The sequence below is a fragment of the Lygodium microphyllum genome, chromosome 2 (assembly GCF_053477565.2).
Source record: "Lygodium microphyllum isolate KBCC chromosome 2, Lygodium_microphyllum_v1.1.10, whole genome shotgun sequence".
Classification (NCBI taxonomy): domain Eukaryota; kingdom Viridiplantae; phylum Streptophyta; class Polypodiopsida; order Schizaeales; family Lygodiaceae; genus Lygodium; species Lygodium microphyllum.
The window spans coordinates 58,679,042-58,688,336 of NC_141136.1; the positions used below are offsets into that span (position 1 = coordinate 58,679,042).

Consider the following 9,295-nt stretch of genomic DNA (forward strand, 5'->3'; position numbering starts at 1 on the left):
CAAACTTCCTACTATGCGTCTGTACATAGTAGGGTCTTCTAGAAGCTCACCTGCATCTCTGCTTAGCTTCACATTCTGCTCCAAAGGAACTGAAATAGGCTTACAGCCTGTCATCCCATATTTGGACAGCATGTCCAATCCATATTGCCTCTGCAAGAGCTGTCTCCCACTTGGTGATCTAATCACCTCAATGCCCAAGAAATAACGCAGCTCTCCCAAATCCTTCATCTCAAACTTCTGCTTCAATAGCATTTTCACATGAAGGATATCTTCATCATTGTCACCTGTCATAATCAAATCATCAACATAAATGACAAGTAGCATAATACCTTTCTCTGTTTTTCTCACATAAAGTGAGAAATCTGCCTTGGAAATCTGAAAGCCAATAGTGACAAGATACTGTCCTATCTTGCCAGACCATGCTCTAGGTGCTTGCTTCAAGCCATACAAGGCTTTCTTCAACCTGCAAACAAACTCAGGATGAACAGCATGCACATAACCTGGTGGCTACTCCATATAGACCTCTTCTTGCAAATCACCATGCAAGAAGGCATTCTTTACATCCATCTGATGTAAAGACCATCCCTTTGATGCAGCCATAGCAATGACTGCTCTTACGGTTGCCATCCTTGCAACTGGACTGAATGTTTCTTCATAGTCAATGTCATATGTTTGTGCATACCCCTTGACTACTAATCTTGCCTTGTATCTGTTCACAGAACCATCTGCATTGTGCTTCACCTTATAAACCCAGTTACAGCCAATTGCATTTTTACCTTTAGGCAAAGGTACCAATTCCCATGTAGTATTTGCTTCCAAGGCATCCATTTCTTCATCCATGGCTTTCTCCCATTTTTCTTTTCCCATGGCTTGCTCAAAAGAAGTGGGTTCTGGTTCCTGTATCACTTTGACCATATATGCATAGTGAATGGCTGTAAATCCATCATATTTCAGCCTATCCACAGGATACCTAACTCTGGTAGACCTGCGCAAAGTGGGTTCACTCCCAGGTGCTCTCAAAACATCCCTGGTCTTCCTTACTCCAGGTGTAACAATAGAAGGAATACCCAACTCATCATCAATGCTCTGTTCTGAGCCACTGGATTCACCATCCACATAAGAATGACCTGCATTCACATCAACCATGGGCTGATCAACCTTCTTTTTTCCTTTTCGTGATACCTGCATACCACTATCTGCATTGCTTTGAGAAGATTCTCCTGATCTCAATCTGCCTGTCCATGGCGAAGAATGTGAACCACTGCTAGAGGACGCTCCAGGTCCACTAATATTTTGTGACTGCTGCTGTGAATTCTGTGCAGCATTACCATTTTGTGCATCTACATCATCAATCACATTTACTGGTTTATACCAGCTACTCATCTCATCAAAAACAACATCTCTGCTCACTGTAAACTTACGAGTAGAAGGGTTATAGTATCTATACCCTTTTTGCTGCAGAGAGTAACCAATAAAGATGCACTTTTCAGCTTTTGGATTCAACTTGGATCTCAACTCATCTGGCACATATACATAGGCAATGCAACCAAAAATTTTCAAATGAGAAATATCTGGTTTCCTACCAGTATACCTCTCCTCTGGAGTCATTCCATGTATTGCTGCAGTGGGAGTCCTGTTCATTATGTAGACTGCTGTAGCAACTGCTTCAGCCCAATAAAAATCTGGCAAGTCTTTTTCATTGAGCATGGCACGAGATACCTCTCCAATATGCCTGTTTTTCCTTTCTGCAATTCCATTTTGTTGTGGGGTATAACTGCATGAATATTGCTGCTTTATGCCATGCTCCTGCAAGAACTTTGCAAACTCATTTGAGAGGTACTCTCCCCCTCCATCTGACCTTAGGCATTTTATTTGCAGACCTGTTTCTTTTTCAGCCATAGCGTTAAGGGTTTTGAAATGCCCAAAAACTTCACTTTTCTTTTTCATAAAATACACCCAAACTTTTCTGCTATAGTCATCAATAAAAGTGACAAAATAATGACAGCCTCCAAGAGATGCAGCTTTAGTAGTCCACACATCAGAGTGGATTAATTCCAATGGCTTCTCACTCTCTTGAACATGTCTAGGAAATGGTTTCCTTGCCTGTTTTCCAAACTGGCAGGCTTCACATACCTTATGCATTTCTGCAACCTTGAATTTTGGCAATCTTGCAACAATATTTTGGGCCTGCATTGATTTAAGTCGCTGTACATTAACATGACCAATGCGTTTATGCCAGATATCAATATCTGCAACTACACCGGTCCCATGTGCAAACATTGCTGCACTCAATTCAGACATGTCTGCATCCAATGTAAACATTCTGCCCTTCTTCTTTCCTTTTGCTATCAAGCGACCTTTATTTTTCATATCCTCAACAAAGCATCCATGAGGATTAAATCTGACCTGCAAGCCCTGTTCAACCATTTGACCAACAGAAACCAGATTCTTGGTGATATTCGGGACATGAAATACATCAGACAGGTATTTCTTTTTCCCATCCTCCATAGACAAGGGAATTTTTCCAATCTGTACAATAGGATGTGCAGTATCATCACCAGTCTCCACAAATCCTGGTTTTTCCATTTTCCTTGCATCCTCCATCCATTCTGCATGACCTGTCATGTGGTTTGATGCACCTGAGTCAACATACCATACATCATTGCTTTCTTCTGCACTTGTCACAGAATTGTTCATGTGCTGCACCATGAACAAATGCTCATTTCTGTCATCACCCTGTCTGCTAGAAGATGCATAATTCCCTTGTTGCAGTTTTCCATTCATGATGTCATTCTGCTTTTTATAGCAGTCTTTAGCCATATGACCCATTTTACCACAGTAGTAGCATTCAACATTACTGTTTGCATTTTGACCTCTTTGCCATCCACCACGACCTCTTTGGCTCCCCTTGCCTCTAGAGTTACCACGTCCTCCTCCATAGGACTGGTTTTCTTGAGTTTGCTGCATATTCTGATTTCTACCACGGCCTCCAAATCGGCCTCCTCTACCTCTGCCTCTACCTCTTCCAGCATTTGAGTAGAAGACAGCTTCTTTTGAAGTTCTTCCTGAAGAAGATGCACCACCATTTCTCTGTTCCTCAGAAATTAGAAGAGCAATCAACTCCTCAAAATCAAGAAATCTTTCACGAACTGAAATGGATGTCCGAAACTGTGCATAATCCTTTCCTAGACCATTCAAGGTCACGGAAACTAAATCATCATCTTCCACTGGCGACCCAATGGAAGCAAGTGCATCTGCAATCTTCTTCACCTTCATGTGGTAGTCGTTGATGCTCATACTTTCTCTTTGCACATTATGCAACTCTTGCTTGAGTTGCATTTTCCTGGCTTGCGTATTTGTGCTGTACATTTTTGACAAAGTATCCCATGCCTCCTTTGGCGTACTTGCATCCTGAATATGCACAATCATAGAGTCTGAAATACTGATAGACAGCCAATACATAACTTTCCTGGCTCTCTCATGCCATGTTTTGAATGCCTGCATTTGCTGTTGATTGGGAACATCAGGAAGAACTGGTTCTTCTTCATTTCCTGCAACAAATTCCCAATATCCTTTTCCCATAAGGAAATTCGTCATTCTAAACTTCCATGCTTGGAAGTTGTTCTTGTCAAGCTTTTCAGTGACAATCTGTGAAAGAGAATCAGATGCCATTACAGAACACTGCGAAAAAATTCTGTCACTACAAAAACTCAACTTCACCCTCACAAGGGCAAATCTGCAAAACTGGCGAAAGTGGTATTTGACCACACAGTCACTTCCTAGTGACGATTTTGCATAAACAGGAACCAAGGATGATTCTGAAACTCCCAATGTCTCTGCGCACAAGCATACGATGCAATTTCTACAGTAACTTTTCACCGACCTGTAGAACAGTGGCTGAACAGCATAAAATTGAGCCTTTTTCTGAGTGCGTGCAGAAAACTTTCGCCTCCAAAACAGGCCCCGAAATGGCCTCAAATAAAAAAAACAGGGTCGTCGAGAGCTAAAGCTCTCGCCCGCAGCATATACTGCCCTCTTGCTTCACCGCGAAGGGCGTCTCAACCTGAGACAATGCACTCCTGCACTTTCCGGCTGTGCTACCTGCAGAGATCTGCTCCCAAAACAGAAAATGAAAGCAACACTGCTCCTCTTACCAGAACACCGCGAGCTTGGCTTGCTTTCTTGAGCTCCTTACCACGAACAAGGCTCTGATACCATGTCAAGATTGTGGGAGAGAAGGAAGGAGTCTCGCTTGAAGCTTTCTTGCTTGCACAATGGGGGAAGACACACAAGGGTGGAGGCTGAAAACAGTTTTCCTCTTCTTAGTTGTGTAAGCCAAAAGAACTCTCTTACAAAGAAATAGAAGAACCCTATATATGGGTCTCAAACCAAACTCAACTAACTAAGGTGGCATACTAACTGAGCCACGAACTAGAGTAGATAAGGATAGCTATCATGTAGCTATTATTCATGGGCGGTGTACCAACCGCGTCTGCAACTGACACGTCGGTGACATAAATACACAACGGTCACCCTGGTGTATCACGAGTGGAGCTCGATATCTCAACATAGTGGTCATGGTACTTATAATTTCCATGATAATGCCCATATTGTTGCACATAATCATGCCGATCCATCCTTTTATTTGTAGCCATTTGAGCAACTTGAGCCGTAAGGGCTGCAAGTTTGTCATTGGTTGCCATGGTTTGCATGTTGCTGACTGAGATGGTTAAGATCACTCGGTCCAACTTAGACATGAACTGACTGTGTTGCTCAATTAGTTGGTTGTGGCTCGCAACTCGAAGAGCTTCTTGTCCCTGTAGAGTAGCATTCAATGCATTCATTTGGGGATGCCAAGAGTGAGAAAAGGAACTTGAACTAGGAGCCACGACTAATTTGTTTTTACATATACTATTGTCTCTTTGTTGGTGCATTTTATCCATTAATTCCTTACGTCTTTCTGCATCCCTTGCATCAAGACATTGTGAAGCGTGGAGCAAGGCTCTACATTCTTGGTCACTAATCTTTCTTTGTTTCTCCTCTCTGTTCGGCAGCCTCAAGCATAGCAGCACTCATAGACTTGGATGGCTCCGCCCCGTAAAGAGTTACACTAAGCTTAATGCATGTCCCTTGGCCTTTTACTTTTGCACCAGAAGTGTCTTTCTCAACTACAACAGCCATGAAACTCTTATCTCTAGTAGTTGAACCGAGATATTCAACTACCTCTTGTCCATGCTCTTCTTCCAGCTCAGGTACTTTGATATAAGCAAGGCTACACAATAAAGCAAGCCCTGGGGTGCCAGACATAGATGGATCTAAAGGTGTTAATTTGGAAAATGAAACCAATTCATGATTCCCATAATCTATGTAAAAGACTTCATAGTCCTTTCCTGATTGTCGGGGAAAATTTACAACCATCACCTGATTCCATGAACCATCCACTAACAACTGTGCCATAACAACATCACCCTGTTTTGGTTGGAAGTTCACCGGTGCAAGTGAGTTTTCATTCACTCTTAAGGCTTCCTACTGCATTTGGATACTCGAGACACATGCATCGATTTCTAACTGAGCATAAAACTTACCACCTCCAAGTACTTTTGTCACACGTACCTTGAGAACTTCCCACTTAGATTTGTTAGCATTAGACAAATTAGCAGTATCTGGTTCTTGTTGTCCTTCAACATAGTTTCCCCATATCTTTATTAGCAGTTTTTTAGCACTTTGCTAAGCCTAAACCAATAAGTGACCTTATGTAGTTCTATCAACTCTAAAAATAGAGGATGAAGCTTTGCTACCCTAGCCTCTAGAAGAGAGATAGCCACATTTGTTTTGGACTCCCATAAGGTGCCCACAAATGTGTCCATTTTGTCAACTGTCTCTACCTCAATCTCTACATCCCTTTGTAGTATTTTGTGCCTCATAAAAGCTATCACATCACCTACATATGGTTCCCCATGGCTTGGGCATCTCACCCCAGACAAAGAGAATGCAATGGCACAAGCTTCTTTTGGTACAAACAATTTGTAGCAATGCCCACTAAGCACATACTCCATTACATCAGAAAGCCTCTTTGCTCTCTGAAGGAAGGGTAAAAGTTGCTTGGCTTTTTGTATCACAGCTTGAGCTTTTTGGTTTGCATTATGATCCCCTGGCCCAGAAGTTGGCAGAGTCAAATCATTCATGTGCATTACTGGAGGTTCTCTAGCCAAGTGTACTCCTTTCTTTCCCTTCGCAGCTCTCGATTCAACTGCAAGTAAGGCATCATAGTAATTAGACCGGTCTTCAAAATCATTGTGCCTGACAACCATGGAAAGTCCTCTTGCTACCACCATTTTTGCAACATTGATGCCATGTCTAGGCCCTTCCATCCGCCTAAAATCATTTTCACGATTTGCATTAAAATTGGGACATTGTACTCTTCTAAATACATCATCAAGTTCAGGACAAGGAATCCCTGTCCCTTCCATTCTCCTCAGAGCATCATCTTCGGCCTGTGGCATACCAGGTCCGTCCATTCTCCTAAGAATGGCATCACCTTCATGATGGAGCATACCAGCACCTTCCATCCTCCTTGCTACAACATCATTTTTAGCACATAGCATTTCACCAACACCTTCAATTCTTCTCAGCATACTATCACCTTGAGAAGGTAATATTCAAGGACCTTCAGCTCTCATGAGAGTCTTGTCATTAGCAGGTCGTAGTATTCCATGACCATCTATCCTCCTAAGTGCATTTCCATTTACAGGGTGAAGCACATTAGGGCCTTCTATTCTTTGTAAAACATGATTGCCCTGCAAGCATGGCACAACAGGGCTCATCCAAATCCAACATATACACAACAGTCCACCTTGAATGTCAACATGAGTATCAATCCATCCTTGAGTAGCAAAAATGCAGGAGCAGATTACAAGTATCATGCCCTTCAAAACTTAGTCATGGACATTTGCCAGAGCCTACATGACAGGAGGAAGCTCAAATTGTAGGACATTTTGAGCAAACAAATTGAAAATGTCTTGCTGAAAGTGTAAGAGGTAGATCTCATCCCAACCAATTTGTGATTGACTAAAGCTTGAATCCTACCACAACTCCACCATTAGAGGCATAAGAGAATAGGAAAGGCAAGCCCTGAATGATCTTCATTTCTCTCAATCTCTCCAAGTTTCTGCTCTCCCCAACTAATGAAGCCTGATCTTACAAATGACATTGTACCCTTGAGGAGGTTCTTCGGTTTGTATCAGTCAAGACTTGTTGTGCTCTGCCCAATTAATGATGCCTCAGGTTACAGAAGGCTTTATACCCTTGATGAAGACTTGAAAAAAAAAAGATGTTCCAAGGCTTTTTTTGGCTGTAAGCCTGTCCGCAGGATCATATTTCAATAATTGCTCCAAAAGATTTATGAGTTGACTTGCTGAATGATCATCATGTTCCATGACGAGATTCTACAATCGGGGGAGCCTGTGAACTGCCCGGATGCTCTCTCTCGATGAGGCACCATCTGGTCAATATAGTTCCTAACCATGACTAAAGTATTTATCAGACCGTTGCCTGTAAAGATGCATAACCACAAAAGTACTGATCATGATTGAAGTATTTATCAAAAATCTAATTACCCTCTTGATTATGGGAGAGGGAATAGGTCCAAGCACACGTTCCATCATGGTCAAATGCTCCAAATTGCACTCCTAAGGTCGATAGGTTTGAGCTTCGACCGCGTCCTCGGTGAAGGAACATTTGCCACATTCAAGTTTGCAAGGAACATTTAAAGTGGATAGAGCGTGGCAATCAAAATCCTAAGAAGCCCCTGCTCTGCTGGCGCGTGCAAGTAGAAGGCATTGAGGCCACCAAGCTGCCGTCTCGCCGAGAAGAATCTTGTGGTATAGAGGAATCCCAAGGCCCAGAAGAAGCTTGCAAAGGAAGGCGGGGCTGATAAGAAATCATGGAAGAAAGCCAACAATGACATTGCCTATTCTCCTCTCTCCCCTTTTGCCCACTTCCCTTTTAGTTGTCTAGCAGACTGACAGTGGCCTACAGGATCCAATAGTGCAGTCATCTCCACAACATTGTCATTCTCCCACCTACCCCCCTTTTTCACCATGGGACTCTCACACAACAGCCATTATATCTACTTGGAGCCATCATGAATCTCCCTGAAGATGTCTCCCACATGGTTGAACTAATCCACCTCAAGAGGGTGCTTGGATGATAGGGCAAAGCATAAGGAATCTTTCCCAAAAGATGTTGCAGATGGTTTGGAGAAAGGAATGGGAGATATAATCAAAAGAGAGACCATGGCAACCTGAAGCAAGCTTGAGGGAAGAAGAGGAAGAAGGTATTTCTAGAAAAGTAAGAGTAGTTTTAATATTCTCTAACTCTTCTGAGCCAACTTCAACCGGGAATCCCTAAATTTTTACTTCAAAATTTATGATGAGCTATTAAAGTTGACATGAGTGTCTCCAACTTGGCCATAGTTTTGTGAGATCTCCAAGAAAGGCTACCAGCACCATGTGGTACTCCATCGCTGCTTCTTACAACTCCTGCCCATGCTGTACAGTGTACCTGTTTGACTAGTTTTTTTTTTGAGAAATAGAACTGGATGTGAGAAAAGAGAAAGAAGAAGGGACCATTTAGACCTCAAAAGAGCTCAAATCGATCTTCCTTAGCATCTTCAATAAACCACCCAACCATGACCCCAACTTATAACCTATATCTAAGAAAGAATACAATGAAAGGAAAACACATTTATCCATTAACACATCTTATAAACAATAATAAATCATAACAAATTCGTAAAGGATATAAAAGGTTCTTCAGCTTTGCATCTTGAACTTTCCATCTACCATCACTATCACTGCAAATAGTCGAAAAGAGAGCTCTTGAACAAATCCAACATTCAACTACCACGAACTCATCATATAGAGAAATTAACACAATACAAACACAAAACAACCATTTGAATGGCACCTCCAAAAGAAAGATATATCATTATGAAGCATAAAAGATACATCCCTCTTGAAGGCTTGATGATTACGAAAACGATCCATGGATAAGGATTCATCTACAAAAGTTTTTGGAGAATTTTGGAAGAATTGAAGGCAGCACATATGTTTTAATAAAACAAGGTATCTGCTAGGCAGACAAAGGGCATGGAAATATAGTACATCCAGTTGTTGGGAATCAATGTTCACATGGACATTCATACATAACTTTGGAATGGCCATTTGATCATTACGTGAATGCTTATGCATATATGCTAGGTACTAAGAAAAGTGAGCTGCTAGTCTCACTGAAG

At 41.9% G+C, this 9,295-nt stretch overlaps 1 pseudogene; it reads right to left on the bottom strand.

Moving 5' to 3' along the window:
• Positions 1–5,019: 5,019 nt before the first annotated feature.
• LOC148039778 (ribonuclease TUDOR 1 pseudogene) lies at positions 5,020–6,635 on the bottom strand (annotated as a pseudogene).
• Positions 6,636–9,295: the final 2,660 nt, after the last annotated feature.